We start from the raw sequence: 17059 nt of genomic DNA, 5'->3' as shown, positions 1-17059 counted from the left end.
CGCCGGCCAATCAGAAGCGGGCGCGGCGAGCGAATCGGAGCTCGCCGCGTCACAGGCCCCGCCCCCGGAGTCTGACGTCAGACGCCGGGCGGGAGCCAAAGAAGACCGCGCGCAGGAGCGCGAAGGAGAAAGGAGACGCCGGGCGGGAGGCGGGGACGGAGGGCGCGCGGAAGAGCGCCGAAGAGCTCGGGTGGCCGCGGAAGAGGCCAGAAGACTCCAGGCTCGGCGAAGGAGATGTCCAGCGGCGGCTGGACGCGGCGAGGTGACGGCTGCGCCGCTGGCCAGGACGGGCCAGCGGCCGAAGATTGAAAAAGAGCGCCGGAGAGGTCACCAGGGGTGGAAAGTAAGAGAGCTGACGAAGTTCCCCACTGGTGCCTCTCCCAGCGGGTCAGGTAGGCCCTTCTCAGGTGCCCCTGTACCCGTTCCTCCCTAGACCACCGGGTGTTCGGGCATTAGGCTCGTGGGCACAGTCAGGCCCTTCCGGCCTGTGGGCATTCAGTCGGGCCCTCCCGGCCCGTGGGTATATTTGATCGGCTCCTCTGGGTCCGAGGCTGCGCGTAGTCGGGGTTCCCCCCTGGCCCGTGGCCCGGTCCGGAGAAAAGGGGCAACATACCCAGTCGGAGGTTTGGGCGTTATGCCCAAGCCACCTAAGCGGCGCAGTAGGCGGGCACTAGGCCCGGGGGCAATCCAGGCAATAGGCCTGTGGGGACATTAGAGGGCTTTAGGCCCTAGTGTACTTTGGCCAAGTAGGGTAATATAAGGTGACCCTGGGCACCAGGCCCAGGTCACCCACGAGTGACGAGTTAGGCGGGCACTAGGCCTGTGGGTGAAGTCAGTCCTCTGGCCTGTGCGCAGTCAGGGGGCGCTAGGCCCAGTGAGTAAGTGCCCCCCAAGGTGAATAAAGGTGGCACTGGGCACTAGGTCCAGTCCACCCCAGGGTGTTTAGGTAGGCAGGCTCGCTTGGCCTGAGCCCCACATAAGGGAAGGTACAGGAGGTGGGTAGGCTGTGCGGTGTCCACCCCCCCCCCCCCCAGAGTGCAGGTAGGGATCTAAAGGAACCGCACCGTTTGATGTTGTACTCTGATATGTGTGTTGTTACCGTGCAGGGCAAAGTGTCTGTTTGTTTTAGAGTTTGTGCATAGTTTGTGTTGCACCACCCACACTTGAGCCAGTTTGAGGGCTTTGTTATGTAGCTAGTGTAGCGGATGCACACTAGGTTAGAGTTAGGCCCTGCACGGCTGTTTCTCTCTTTGCCTCCTTACAGGGACCTGTAAGTGGAGAAGATCGGAGTACAAGACGTAGGACGGTGAGTAACATCGGTCTGTGTGTTCCTTCTGTGTTCGTCCCTATCTGTCTCCCTTCCTTCAGGGCGAGCGGTGAGCCTTGCACGCCGGTGCAAGGTAGAATTTCCACCTGGTGCGAGAGTGCCAATAGGTGAAATTCGGGCTCTGAGGCGTACGCCTGGGATGACCCTCACCTAGCCCGAAAGCACATTTTCCACGGTTCCGGAGGGCGTGTCGGTCCACAGTCAGGAGGACGGCACTCAGCAATCTCCTTCCTCCTAGGTCATCGTGTCTGGATCCGACTGAAGATTGCCAGGTCCGTTGAAGGTTCCGGTACCTGAAGGTGAGAGAGAGCGGCGCCTGGTGAGTACCGAAACTACACCTGCACGACAGCAGGCACCACCACACGCACCGCCGCACCTCTTACAAGTTATCTAAAATATGTTGTGAGAATACATTGGTGTGCAGGGTGCAGAAGCATAATGGTGGGCTGTGGCTTGTAGTGGCGCAGTATAATGGTGTTTAGGACGCGGCTGCCTGGGGCTTGCAGTGGTGCAGCATTTTGGGCAGTGGGCCAGTATAATTCTGGGTGCAGCAGCATAATGGTCAGCAGGGTTGGTAAAAAAGCATAATAGTCATTGGTGGCCAGTGGTATAGCCTGCCTACCTTGTCTGGTGTTTGGGAGCTCAGCAGCATGCTTGCAGCCTCCTCTCCAGTCATGTGCGCAGTGAGGGGAAGAGGAGTGTTCAGGAAGCCGGCTCCTGTCTTCTCATATCGCACATCACAGTGTGATAAATCGAAAGTGGTAAAAAACAGCATGCGATCGCGCAGCGATTCAATAAACATTAAGTGCAGCATATACTATCTTGAGACGCAAGATTTGACCGGTGTCCCTGCGCATCGCGTCGAAAGGTACCTAAAATGTGCATACAGTCCTTTGATTGCGCCTATTCTCTTTCTGGCTCAGAAAACCAAAAAGTCTATTTACGTCTATTACCATCTATTAGTGCCATCCTGAGAAGACAGAAGAGGTATTGAGGCCGTACCGGTACCATTGGAATAATAGTTACTTGCATACTGCCCCATGCAACGGTATTTGCATAACCTGTTCCCAATTCCTTTTGGAGGGAGAGACATACTGTGTATCTTCCTGGAACATAGGGAACTACAACTTCTACACTACTAGGGTTATATGTACTAAATTGCAAGTTTATGGAAGTGGAGATGCTGCCCATAGCAACCAACAGTACTTATTATTTATCTAGCACCTTCTAGAACAGTGTTTTTCAACCACTGTGCCGTGGCACACTAGTGTGCCCTGAGCAGTCTCCAGGTGTGCCGTCATAGAAGCAGGGCCGGGACCATCAGTGTTTTGCTGCTACTGAGGCCCTGGAATGATCAATACTGATGGGCTTAGTGGTTGCAGAGCCAGTTCTAATTTCGGGCCCGGGCAGTGTTGGGCTCTTCTGGCTTTCACAGATGTGGCTCAGGTGTTACCTATGCATTTGAGTGTGCCTTGGCAATATTTAAATCTTGTTCAGTGTGCCGCGAGATGCAAAAGGTTGAAAATCTCTGTTCTAGAAGATAGTAGCTAGACACTTATTGGTTGCTATGGGCAACATCTCCACTTCTATAAACTCGCACTTCAGTAAATATAGCCCTTATAATATCATTTAATAAGCCTGTGTCACAAATAGAGATGTGCACTTGAAATTTTTCGGGTTTTGTGTTTTGGTTTTGGGTTCGGTTCCGCGGCCGTGTTTTGGGTTCGACCGCGTTTTGGCAAAACCTCACCGAATTTTTTTTGTCGGATTCGGGTGTGTTTTGGATTCGGGTGTTTTTTTTTAAAAAACACTAAAAAACAGCTTAAATCATAGAATTTGGGGGTCATTTTGATCCCAAAGTATTATTAACCTCAAAAACCATAATTTCCACTCATTTTCAGTCTATTCTGAATACCTCACACCTCACAATATTATTTTTAGTCCTAAAATTTGCACCTAGGTCGCTGGATGACTAAGCTAAGCGACCCTAGTGGCCGACACAAACACCGTGCCCATCTAGGAGTGGCACTGCAGTGTCACGCAGGATGGCCCTTCCAAAAAACCCTCCCCAAACAGCACATGACGCAAAGAAAAAAAGAGGCGCAATGAGGTAGCTGTGTGAGTAAGATAAGCGACCCTAGTGGCCGACACAAACACCGGGCCCATCTAGGAGTGGCACTGCAGTGTCACGCAGGATGGCCCTTCCAAAAAACCCTCCCCAAACAGCACATGACGCAAAGAAAAAAAGAGGCGCAATGAGGTAGCTGTGTGAGTAAGATAAGCGACCCTAGTGGCCGACACAAACACCGTGCCCATCTAGGAGTGGCACTGCAGTGTCACGCAGGATGGCCCTTCCAAAAAACCCTCCCCAAACAGCACATGACGCAAAGAAAAAAAGAGGCGCAATGAGGTAGCTGTGTGAGTAAGATAAGCGACCCTAGTGGCCGACACAAACACCGGGCCCATCTAGGAGTGGCACTGCAGTGTCACGCAGGATGGCCCTTCCAAAAAACCCTCCCCAAACAGCACATGACGCAAAGAAAAAAAGAGGCGCAATGAGGTAGCTGTGTGAGTAAGATAAGCGACCCTAGTGGCCGACACAAACACCGGGCCCATCTAGGAGTGTCACTGCAGTGTCACGCAGGATGGCCCTTCCAAAAAACCCTCCCCAAACAGCACATGACGCAAAGAAAAAAAGAGGCGCAATGAGGTAGCTGTGTGAGTAAGATAAGCGACCCTAGTGGCCGACACAAACACCGTGCCCATCTAGGAGTGGCACTGCAGTGTCAAGCAGGATGGCCCTTCCAAAAAACACTCCCCAAACAGCACATGACGCAAAGAAAAAAAGAGGCGCAATGAGGTAGCTGTGTGAGTAAGATAAGCGACCCTAGTGGCCGACACAAACACCGGGCCCATCTAGGAGTGGCACTGCAGTGTCACGCAGGATGGCCCTTCCAAAAAACCCTCCCCAAACAGCACATGACGCAAAGAAAAAAAGAGGCGCAATGAGGTAGCTGTGTGAGTAAGATAAGCAACCCTAGTGGCCGACACAAACACCGTGCCCATCTAGGAGTGGCACTGCAGTGTCACGCAGGATGGCCCTTCCAAAAAACCCTCCCCAAACAGCACATGACGCAAAGAAAAAAAGAGGCGCAATGAGGTAGCTGTGTGAGTAAGATAAGCGACCCTAGTGGCCGACACAAACACCGGGCCCATCTAGGAGTGGCACTGCAGTGTCACGCAGGATGGCCCTTCCAAAAAACATTCCACAAACAGCACATGATGCAAAGAAAAATTAAAGAAAAAAGAGGTGCAAGATGGAATTGTCCTTGGGCCCTCCCACCCACCCTTATGTTGTATAAACAGGACATGCACACTTTAACCAACCCATCATTTCAGTGACAGGGTCTGCCACACGACTGTGACTGAAATGACGGGTTGGTTTGGACCCCCACCAAAAAAGAAGCAATTAATCTCTCCTTGCACAAACTGGCTCTACAGAGGCAAGATGTCCACCTCATCATCATCCTCCGATATATCACCGTGTACATCCCCCTCCTCACAGATTATCAATTCGTCCCCACTGGAATCCACCATCTCAGCTCCCTGTGTACTTTGTGGAGGCAATTGCTGCTGGTCAATGTCTCCACGGAGGAATTGATTATAATTCATTTTAATGAACATCATCTTCTCCACATTTTCTGGATGTAACCTCGTACGCCGATTGCTGACAAGGTGAGCGGCGGCACTAAACACTCTTTCGGAGTACACACTTGTGGGAGGGCAACTTAGGTAGATTAAAGCCAGTTTGTGCAAGGGCCTCCAAATTGCCTCTTTTTCCTGCCAGTATAAGTACGGACTGTGTGACGTGCCTACTTGGATGCGGTCACTCATATAATCCTCCACCATTCTTTCAATGGTGAGAGAATCATATGCAGTGACAGTAGACGACATGTCCGTAATCGTTGTCAGGTCCTTCAGTCCGGACCAGATGTCAGCATCAGCAGTCGCTCCAGACTGCCCTGCATCACCGCCAGCGGGTGGGCTCGGAATTCTGAGCCTTTTCCTCGCACCCCCAGTTGCGGGAGAATGTGAAGGAGGAGATGTTGACAGGTCGCGTTCCGCTTGACTTGACAATTTTGTCACCAGCAGGTCTTTGAACCCCAGCAGACTTGTGTCTGCCGGAAAGAGAGATCCAAGGTAGGCTTTAAATCTAGGATCGAGCACGGTGGCCAAAATGTAATGCTCTGATTTCAACAGATTGACCACCCGTGAATCCTTGTTAAGCGAATTAAGGGCTCCATCCACAAGTCCCACATGCCTAGCGGAATCGCTCCGTGTTAGCTCCTCCTTCAATGTCTCCAGCTTCTTCTGCAAAAGCCTGATGAGGGGAATGACCTGACTCAGGCTGGCAGTGTCTGAACTGACTTCACGTGTGGCAAGTTCAAAGGGCATCAGAACCTTGCACAACGTTGAAATCATTCTCCACTGCGCTTGAGACAGGTGCATTCCACCTCCTATATCGTGCTCAATTGTATAGGCTTGAATGGCCTTTTGCTGCTCCTCCAACCTCTGAAGCATATAGAGGGTTGAATTCCACCTCGTTACCACTTCTTGCTTCAGATGATGGCAGGGCATGTTCAGTAGTTTTTGGTGGTGCTCCAGTCTTCTGTACGTGGTGCCTGTACGCCGAAAGTGTCCCGCAATTCTTCTGGCCACCGACAGCATCTCTTGCACGCCCCTGTCGTTTTTAAAAAAATTCTGCACCACCAAATTCAAGGTATGTGCAAAACATGGGACGTGCTGGAATTTGCCCATATTTAATGCACACACAATATTGCTGGCGTTGTCCGATGCCACAAATCCACAGGAGAGTCCAATTGGGGTAAGCCATTCCGCGATGATCTTCCTCAGTTGCCGTAAGAGGTTTTCAGCTGTGTGCGTATTCTGGAAAGCGGTGATACAAAGCGTAGCCTGCCTAGGAAAGAGTTGGCGTTTGCGAGATGCTGCTACTGGTGCCGCCACTGCTGTTCTTGCGGCGGGAGTCCATACATCTACCCAGTGGGCTGTCACAGTCATATAGTCCTGACCCTGCCCTGCTCCACTTGTCCACATGTCCGTGGTTAAGTGGACATTGGGTACAACTGCATTTTTTAGGACACTGGTGAGTCTTTTTCTGACGTCCGTGTACATTCTCGGTATCGCCTGCCTAGAGAAGTGGAACCTAGATGGTATTTGGTAACGGGGGCACACTGCCTCAATAAATTGTCTAGTTCCCTGTGAACTAACGGCGGATACCGGACGCACGTCTAACACCAACATAGTTGTCAAGGCCTCAGTTATCCGCTTTGCAGCAGGATGACTGCTGTGATATTTCATCTTCCTCGCAAAGGACTGTTGGACAGTCAATTGCTTACTGGAAGTAGTACAAGTGGGCTTACGACTTCCCCTCTGGGATGACGATCGACTCCCAGCAGCAACAACAGCAGCGCCAGCAGCAGTAGGCATTACACTCAAGGATGCATCGGAGGAATCCCAGGCAGGAGAGGACTCGTCAGAATTGCCAGTGACATGGCCTGCAGGACTATTGGCATTCCTGGGTAAGGAGGAAATTGACACTGAGGGAGTTGGTGGGGTGGTTTGCGTGAGCTTGGTTACAAGAGGAAGGGATTTACTGGTCAGTGGACTGCTTCCGCTGTCACCCAAAGTTGTTGAACTTGTCACTGACTTATTATGAATGCGCTGCAGGTGACGTATAAGGGAGGATGTTCCGAGGTGGTTAACGTCCTTACCCCTACTTATTACAGCTTGACAAAGGCAACACACGGCTTGACAAATGTTGTCCGCATTTCTGGTAAAATACTTCCACACCGAAGAGCTGATTTTTTTTGTATTTTGACCAGGCATGTCAATGGCCCTATTCCTCCCACGGACAACAGGTGTCTCCCCGGGTGCCTGACTTAAACAAACCACCTCACCATCAGAATCCTCCTGGTCAATTTCCTCCCCAGCGCCAGCAACACCCATATCCTCCTCATCCTGGTGTACTTCAACACTGACATCTTCAATCTGACTATCAGGAACTGGACTGCGGGTGCTCCTTCCAGCACTTGCAGGGGGCGTGCAAATGGTGGAAGGCGCATGCTCTTCACGTCCAGTGTTGGGAAGGTCAGGCATCGCAACCGACACAATTGGACTCTCCTTGTGGATTTGGGATTTCGAAGAACGCACAGTTCTTTGCGGTGCTTTTGCCAGCTTGAGTCTTTTCATTTTTCTAGCGAGAGGCTGAGTGCTTCCATCCTCATGTGAAGCTGAACCACTAGCCATGAACATAGGCCAGGGCCTCAGCCGTTCCTTGCCACTCCGTGTGGTAAATGGCATATTGGCAAGTTTACGCTTCTCCTCCGACAATTTTATTTTAGGTTTTGGAGTCCTTTTTTTACTGATATTTGGTGTTTTGGATTTGACATGCTCTGTACTATGACATTGGGCATCGGCTTTGGCAGACGACGTTGCTGGCATTTCATCGTCTCGGCCATGACTAGTGGCAGCAGCTTCTGCACGAGGTGGAAGTGGATCTTGATCTTTCCCTAATTTTGGAACCTCAACATTTTTGTTCTCCATATTTTAATAGGCACAACTAAAAGGCACCTCAGGTAAACAATGGAGATGGATGGATACTAGTATACTTATGGATGGACTGCCGAGTGCCGACACAGAGGTAGCTACAGCCGTGGACTACCGTACTGTGTCTGCTGCTAATATAGACTGGATGATTGATAATGAGATGAAATCAATATATATATGTATGTATATATAATATCACTAGTACTGCAGCCGGACAGGTAGATAATATATTTATTAGGTAATGATGACTGATGACGGACCTGCTGGACACTGTCAGCTCAGCAGCACCGCAGACTGCTACAGTAAGCTACTATACTATAGTAGTATGTACAAAGAAGAAAGAAAAAAAAAAAACACGGGTAGGTGGTATACAATTATGGATGGACTGCCGAGTGCCGACACAGAGGTAGCTACAGCCGTGGACTAACGTACTGTGTCTGCTGCTAATATAGACTGGATGATTGATAATGAGATGAAATCAATATATATATATATGTATGTATATATAATATCACTAGTACTGCAGCCGGACAGGTAGATAATATATTTATTAGGTAATGATGACTGATGACGGACCTGCTGGACACTGTCAGCTCAGCAGCACCGCAGACTGCTACAGTAAGCTACTATACTCTATAGTAGTATGTACAAAGAAGAAAGAAAAAAAAAACCACGGGTAGGTGGTATACAATTATGGATGGACTGCCGAGTGCCGACACAGAGGTAGCTACAGCCGTGGACTACCGTACTGTGTCTGCTGCTAATATAGACTGGATGATAATGAGATGAAATCAATATATATATATATGTATGTATATATAATATCACTAGTACTGCAGCCGGACAGGTAGATAATATATTTATTAGGTAATGATGACTGATGACGGACCTGCTGGACACTGTCAGCTCAGCAGCACCGCAGACTGCTACAGTAAGCTACTATACTATAGTAGTATGTACAAAGAAGAAAGAAAAAAAAAAACCACGGGTAGGTGGTATACAATTATGGATGGACTGCCGAGTGCCGACACAGAGGTAGCTACAGCCGTGGACTAACGTACTGTGTCTGCTGCTAATATAGACTGGATGATTGATAATGAGATGAAATCAATATATATATGTATGTATATATAATATCACTAGTACTGCAGCCGGACAGGTAGATAATATATTTATTAGGTAATGATGACTGATGACGGACCTGCTGGACACTGTCAGCTCAGCAGCACCGCAGACTGCTACAGTAAGCTACTATACTCTATAGTAGTATGTACAAAGAAGAAAGAAAAAAAAAACCACGGGTAGGTGGTATACAATTATGGATGGACTGCCGAGTGCCGACACAGAGGTAGCTACAGCCGTGGACTACCGTACTGTGTCTGCTGCTAATATAGACTGGATGATTGATAATGAGATGAAATCAATATATATATATATGTATGTATATATAATATCACTAGTACTGCAGCCGGACAGGTAGATAATATATTTATTAGGTAATGATGACTGATGACGGACCTGCTGGACACTGTCAGCTCAGCAGCACCGCAGACTGCTACAGTAAGCTACTATACTATAGTAGTATGTACAAAGAAGAAAGAAAAAAAAAAAACCACGGGTAGGTGGTATACAATTATGGATGGACTGCCGAGTGCCGACACAGAGGTAGCTACAGCCGTGGACTAACGTACTGTGTCTGCTGCTAATATAGACTGGATGATTGATAATGAGATGAAATCAATATATATATGTATGTATATATAATATCACTAGTACTGCAGCCGGACAGGTAGATAATATATTTATTAGGTAATGATGACTGATGACGGACCTGCTGGACACTGTCAGCTCAGCAGCACCGCAGACTGCTACAGTAAGCTACTATACTCTATAGTAGTATGTACAAAGAAGAAAGAAAAAAAAAAAAACACGGGTAGGTGGTATACAATTATGGATGGACTGCCGAGTGCCGACACAGAGGTAGCTACAGCCGTGGACTAACGTACTGTGTCTGCTGCTAATATAGAGTCTAGACTGGATGATAAATTATTGATAATGAGATGAAATCAATATAATATCACTAGTACTGCAGCCGGACAGGTACTATATATATTTATTATGTAATGACTGATGACGGACCTGCTGGACACTGTCAGGTCAGCACAGCACCGCAGACTGCTACAGTAAGCTACTATAGTAGTATGTATAAAGAAGAATGAAAAAAAAAAAAACACGCGGGTAGGTGGTATACAATATTATATATATATATATATATATATATATATATTATATATATATATATATATATATTAAACTGGTGGTGATTGATTATTAAACTGGTGGTCACTTCAGGTCACGTTGCAACTTGCAACTAGTACTCCGAGGCCTAAGCAGACAATCACAAAATATATTATTATACTGGTGGTCAGTGTGGTCACAACAATGGCAGTGTGGCACTGACTCTGGCAGCAAAAGTGTGCACTGTACGTTATATGTACTCCTGAGTCCTGCTCTCAGACTCTAACTGCTCCCCACTGTCAGTGTCTCCCCCACAAGTCAGATAATACACTTACAGTCACACTATCTATTATCTAATCTAGTATAAATATCACTTCAGCAAGTAGTATAGTAGTATACAGTATAGTAGTACTCCTCCTAATAATGCTCCCCAAAATACTGTGTCTCTCTCTTCTCTAAACGGAGAGGACGCCAGCCACGTCCTCTCCCTATGACTCTCAATGCACGTGTGAAAATGGCGGCGACGCGCGGCTCCTTATATAGAATCCGAGTCTCGCGATAGAATCCGAGCCTCGCGAGAATCCGACAGCGTGATGATGACGTTCGGGCGCGCTCGGGTTAGCCGAGCAAGGCGGGAAGATCCGTGTAAAAAACCTGAAGTTCGGGCGGGTTCGGATTCAGAGGAACCGAACCCGCTCATCTCTAGTCACAAACAGAAAAAGAAAAATATGGTAATTGCTCCTTCCTGTAATGTAAGGCACACATCCGCTGATAACATTTGCGCAGCTCGCTGGGGGATGCATGTGCCTATTTTAAAGAAGTAACTCACCTATCTATTTGTGAACGGGACATAGGGACTGGTTCAGAGGCGGTCCCTGTTCCGATATGTACGCTGTTGGCCAGTGTTTTGTCAGCATCATCTGCATCCACCTCTGCATCAGGCCCATAGTTAATGGCATGTATCAATATATTTGAGGAGATAATAGTCTCGACTTTTAGACCCCCAGCCTTTTCTATATCCTGCAACTGAGCGTAGCAGGCAGCTAAACTTATTCTTATCATTTTATTACAATGATGCAACAATGATGCAACTCTGCAAACTGATTTGCTGTAAGAAATGGATTTGAAATGTTGAAATGTTGTTTTCTGAAACTACAAAGCAGGTAATGAAAATAATTCTAGAAATGTAATTGATCACCAATGTAATATTCATTTCACTGTTTTAGACCTCCTGGGGGTGATAATCACCTTTCAGTATGTATTTTACATTATAGAGATATTGGGGGTAATTCCAAGTTGATCGCAGCAGGATTTTTGATAGAAATTGGGCAAAACCATGTGCACTGCAGGGGAGGCAGTTATAACATGTGCAGAGAGAGTTAGATTTGGGTGGGGTGTATTCAATCTGCAATCTAATTTGCAGTGTAAAAATAAAGCAGCCAGTATTTACCCTGCACAGAAATAAAATAACCCACCCAAATCTAACTCTTTCTGCACATGTTATATCTGCCTCCCCTGCAGTGCACATGTTTTTGCCCAATTGCTATCACAAATCCTGCTGCGATCAACTTGGAATTACCCCCATTGTTTTGTCACATTATCCATAACATTTTCCCATTTGTCACATGTTACAATACTGTATCTCAGGTGAAAATAGCTGATTGGCTTGACGGAGCATCATCTATCTTCTTCTTGTTCATCCTCCTCCTCATCATCATCATCATCATCAATAAACAAAATATTTTACAAATGAGATTGAGTCTTTGGAAGGTAAACACGTAGCTGATCACAATACAACTTTAAACCATTAGAGGGCGGTATGGGAAAGGGATGTGAAATGCAATTTTCTGTATTCAGTGATATGTTCTGCTCCAAATTATATAATATAGTAATAAAAAAATCGTTTAATTTAACTTTTCATTTTTATTTTATTTTATTTTTTAAGTACCTGAGCAGAAGTACATACATTAGATGGCATTTATGGAGATTGGTGCACAGGATATGTCATACAGTATCTTTTCATTTATTCATAAAAGTATGTAAGTGCTATTGGTTACAGAATATACAGTATGTGCACAGCTGTCCTGATTTTGGTGGGGCAGTCCAGACTTGTGGGCTCTATCCCTTTGCCCCGCACACAAACAGGTCTGCCCTGTGGTAGGAAAGCATGGAGGTATGTTTCATTCATTGCTGCTGTGCATAGCATGTATGTTACAATGAACGGGTGTTTGAAGGGTACAGGGGTGCCCAATGCGCTTAATGAATGTTAGGCACAACAATGGGGGGTGGCCAAGCACCCTATCGAGACATGACCACGCCCTTCTCCTGTTTTCTGGATCTGGAATTTTGGGAACTATGGCATAGTTACCTGCAATGTTGTCTTTAATTGTTCATTGGCTATGTGCAAAAATATACAAAATTATTTTGTTCAGTTTTTGGCAGGGAACGCCCTTAGTGAGGATTGTCTGCATTTTTTGGTATAATAAATAGGTCCTTAAATGTAATACCAGTATGATTTATTATAATTTAGAAATTATAATTCTGCATGACAAATGCCAGTGACAAATAACATGTATAGATGGTTATGATTAGATTGATGCTGTAGGATTTTCTTATATTTAAATTTTACCACAAAGGTTACAATTTATTTCTAGTTTCTATGAAATTAAGAATGTTGATTAATCTCTAGAATTGGTGGTGGGATAATAGGAATATATAGTCACAGAAACCCATTGTAGGAGCAGAAAGCAAACTGTATGTGTGGATGTCGCATAAAATAGCCAGGGGTGGTTCAAGGGGCAGGCTGGCAGAGCTATTGCCACCACCCCCTCTCCCACCCCACCATCATCTGTTAGAGGCATGTACTGAGCAGTTGCAGCCATGGCTCCCATAAGTGGCCGCAACATCCCTGCTCCCTCTGCTTTACAATGTGGTGCTAGTGCGGGTGCTGCCCAGCCTCCCCCGCATTGGCTGCTACCATCCTGATTCCTGACTGTCACCTCATCCTCACCCCTTCAAGTTCTATTGGATGAAGTGGCGTACTGACTGTGGTGCGACCTCCTATTGGTTTGTTACTTTACATGCAGTTTTGCAAACAACCACTTGGGGGAGTAAGGACAGTTTTTCCGAGTACACAGACAAACAAAAATTTGTGGGCTTAGTACATCTGCCCCTGTAACATACAGCGTGCACAGTTCATATTAGTCCACACTATAGTGTCTCCACTTCATATTGTGCCACATTACAGTGCCCCAGTTCATATTATGTAATATTATAATGCCCTCAAGTCAAAACCAGATTAAAACCCAATGGGGGCCCAGGCAAGTTACTGGTTTGGGAGCCCTGCCTGCATTCCAACCAAGCCACTCTATTTACAGAATTTACTGTGGCACCCCAGAAAGTGTGTGTGTGCCACTTTAAGGCTGACTTACAGTGTCTGCAGCCAGAGAATGTGAAATGCTGGTGCAGCAGGAGATAAAGATGGACCCTGGTCCAGTCACATGTTCCAGATGGTGAGTGCAGATTGGACAAGGTTGTCAGGGAGCAGAGGTGCCTTGCGGGAAGATGGAGGAGTCTGATGGAAGTGATTGGAGTGCTGGACACGCTGAGTGAGGAGCGGAGCAGGAGCTTAGTAGTGGCTGATAGAGTAGGCGCACATCGGGGAGCACCAGGCATGGCACCTCCTGTTTCCATCAGCGCTACTGGTGGAGACTCACTGGAGACTGGGCTGCTGCTGGGCCATGATAGTGGGGGCTGAACTTTTATTTCCTGGCATTGCATATTTATAATGAAAATGAGTACTAGGGTGTTTATTTGTAATAGGTGATTTGAAAAAGTGCTTATTGTGAAGTTAGACCTAAACCAGTGGTTCCCAAACACGGCGCCCCTAGGCCAAAAGTTTGTTGTTGAAAAATTTTGAAAGAAAAATTAAATTGTGTTTATATGTCATCCTTAGGTTCACTTGTGTGGTGCGGTACAAAATTTGTTTCTGCATGTACACATATCTTATGATTGACAGTCACCAGCACATGTGCTTAGGTAGGGTTGGATTTCGTCTATACAATTTTCATCTTTAGGTCTGACTGCCTGTGTCAGAACACTGTAGCTGCCAGCTCTGTCTTTGCAGCAGATACAGGTGATTTCTGTCTCTCTGACCTCTGTTTCTCCACTGATCTCTCTCTCCCTCTGACCCTGTCTGTCATTACACTGATCCCTCTCTCTCTCTGACCCTTGTCTGTCTCTCCACTGATCTCTCTCTCTCTCTCTGACCCTGTCTGTATTTACACTGATCTCTCTCTCTCTCTCTCTCTCTCTGACCCTGTCTGTCATTACACTGATCTCTCTCTCTCTCTCTCTCTCTCTCTCTCTCTCTCTCTCTCTGACCCTTGTCTGTCTCTCCACTGATCTCTCTCTCTCTCTGACCCTGTCTGTATTTACACTGATCTCTCTCTCTCTCTCTCTCTCTCTCTCTCTCTCTGACCCTTGTCTGTCTCTCCACTGATCTCCCTTTCTCTGACCCTTGTCTGTCTCTCCACTGATCTCTCTCTCTCTGATACCTGTGTCTGACCCACAGGGGAAAAGTGGAAACCACCGGTGGGCCCTACTGCCTGTGTGCCCTCCTCCTCCTCTAGGGATCAAGTTCCAGACTATCCTAGTGCACTGGATTTATGCATTATACATATGTTACATTATACTTCACAATAATTTGGTTTATTATATATTTTCCAAGGGGCACAGAACATGTAATGGTTAGCCAAACCTCTTTGGTGGCTGGCCACGCCCCCACTGGAACCTGGCTACACCTTTATGCATGGGCCCCTACAGCAGCATCCCCCCGGTGGGCCCTTCATGCCCCTGTCTCTCCACTGATTTCTGTCTCTCTGATCCCTGTGTCTCTCTGTCTGACCCCTGTCTGTCTCTCCACTGATCCCTCTTTCTCGGACACCTGTATCTCTCTCTCTCTCTCTGACCCCTGTCTGTCTCTCAACTGATCTCTCTCTCTCTCTGACCCCTGTGTGTCTCTCTTTCACCCCTTTCTGTCTCTCCACTGATCTCTCTCTCTCTCTCTCTCTCTCTCTCTCTCTCTCTGACCCCTGTGACCATGTGCACTGCAGGGGGGCAGATATAACATTTGCAGAGAGAGTTAGATTTGGGTGGGTTATTTCGTTTCTGTGCGGGTAAATACTGGCTACTTTATTTTTACACTGCAATTTAGTTTTCAGTTTGAATACACCCCACCCAAATCTAACTCTCTCTGCACATGTTATATCTGTCCCCCCTGCAGTGCACATGGTTTTGCCCAACTGCTAACAAATTTGTTGCTGCGATCAACTCAGAATTAGGCCCATAGTGATAGATAAAAAATCATTATGTGAAAATTCCTAACTGAGAATACAAAACACAAAGTTACGGATATAAATGGCAGTTTTGTTTATTTCACATTTTCCTAAAACTTTAGAGCAAGTGATATACAATAAAACCCTAATAATTAGAGATGAGCGGGTTCGGTTCCTCGGAATCCGAACCCCCCCGAACTTCAGCCTTTTTACACGGGTCCGAGGCAGACTCGGATCTTCCCGCCTTGCTCGGCTAACCCGAGCGCGCCCGAACGTCATCATCCCGCTGTCGGATTCTCGCGAGGCTCGTATTCTATCGCGAGACTCGGATTCTATATAAGGAGCCGAGCGTCGCCGCCATTTTCACACGTGCATTGAGATTGATAGGGAGAGGACGTGGCTGGCGTCCTCTCCGTTAGAATAGATAGAGACACTTGAGTTGATTACTTAGTAATTTTGGGGAGCATTAGGAGTACTCAGAGTGCAGAGTTTTGCTGATAGTTACTAGTGACTGACCACCACCAGTTTTATTTATTATTTAATATAATCCGTTCTCTGCCTGAAAAAAAACGATACACAGTCACATACCATATCTGTGCTCAGCCTCAGTGTGCTGCATGATAATATCATTTATATGTATATCTGACTGTGCTGAGTGCTCACTGCTCACACAGCTGAATTGTGGGGGAGACTGGGGTGCAGTTATAGCAGGAGTACAGTGCACACTTTTGCTGCCAGTGTGACTGACCAGTGACCACCAGTATATTGTCTGCCTGAAAAAGTTAAACACTCCTGTGGTGTGTTTTTTTTTTATTCTATAAACGCATTCTGCTGACAGTGTCCAGCAGGTCCGTCATTCATTATATTATATAAATATTTACCTGCAGTAGTGTTATATTTTTTTTGTTCATCTCTATCATCTTTATCATCTCTATATTAGCAGACGCAGTACGGTAGTCCACGGCTGTGGCTACCTCTGTGTCGTCAGTGCTCGTCCATAATTGTATACCTACCTGTGGTGGTTTTTTTTTTTCTATCTTCTTCATACTAGTAGTTTAGGAGTCTGCTGACAGTGTCCAGCAGGTCCGTCATTATATTATATATACCTGCAGTAGTGATATATATATATTTTTTATATCATTATCATCTCTATACTAGCAGACGCAGTACGGTAGTCCACGGCTGTAGCTACCTCTGTGTCATCAGTGCTCGTCCATAATTGTATACCTACCTGTGGTGGGTTTTTTTTTTCTATCTTCTTCATACTAGTAGTTTAGGAGTCTGCTGACAGTGTCCAGCAGGTCCATCATTATATTATATATACCTGCAGTAGTGATATATATATATTTTTTATATCATTATCATCTCTATACTAGCAGACGCAGTACGGTAGTCCACGGCTGTAGCTACCTCTGTGTCGTCAGTGCTCGTCCATAATTGTATACCTACCTGTGGTGGGTTTTTTTTTTCTATCTTCTTCATACTAGTAGTTTAGGAGTCTGCTGACAGTGTCCAGCAGGTCCGTCATTAT

Source organism: Pseudophryne corroboree, chromosome 2, assembly GCF_028390025.1.
Source record: "Pseudophryne corroboree isolate aPseCor3 chromosome 2, aPseCor3.hap2, whole genome shotgun sequence".
Classification (NCBI taxonomy): domain Eukaryota; kingdom Metazoa; phylum Chordata; class Amphibia; order Anura; family Myobatrachidae; genus Pseudophryne; species Pseudophryne corroboree.
The sequence above is the reverse complement of the archived record's forward strand: the minus strand, read 5'-3'. Positions refer to the sequence as shown.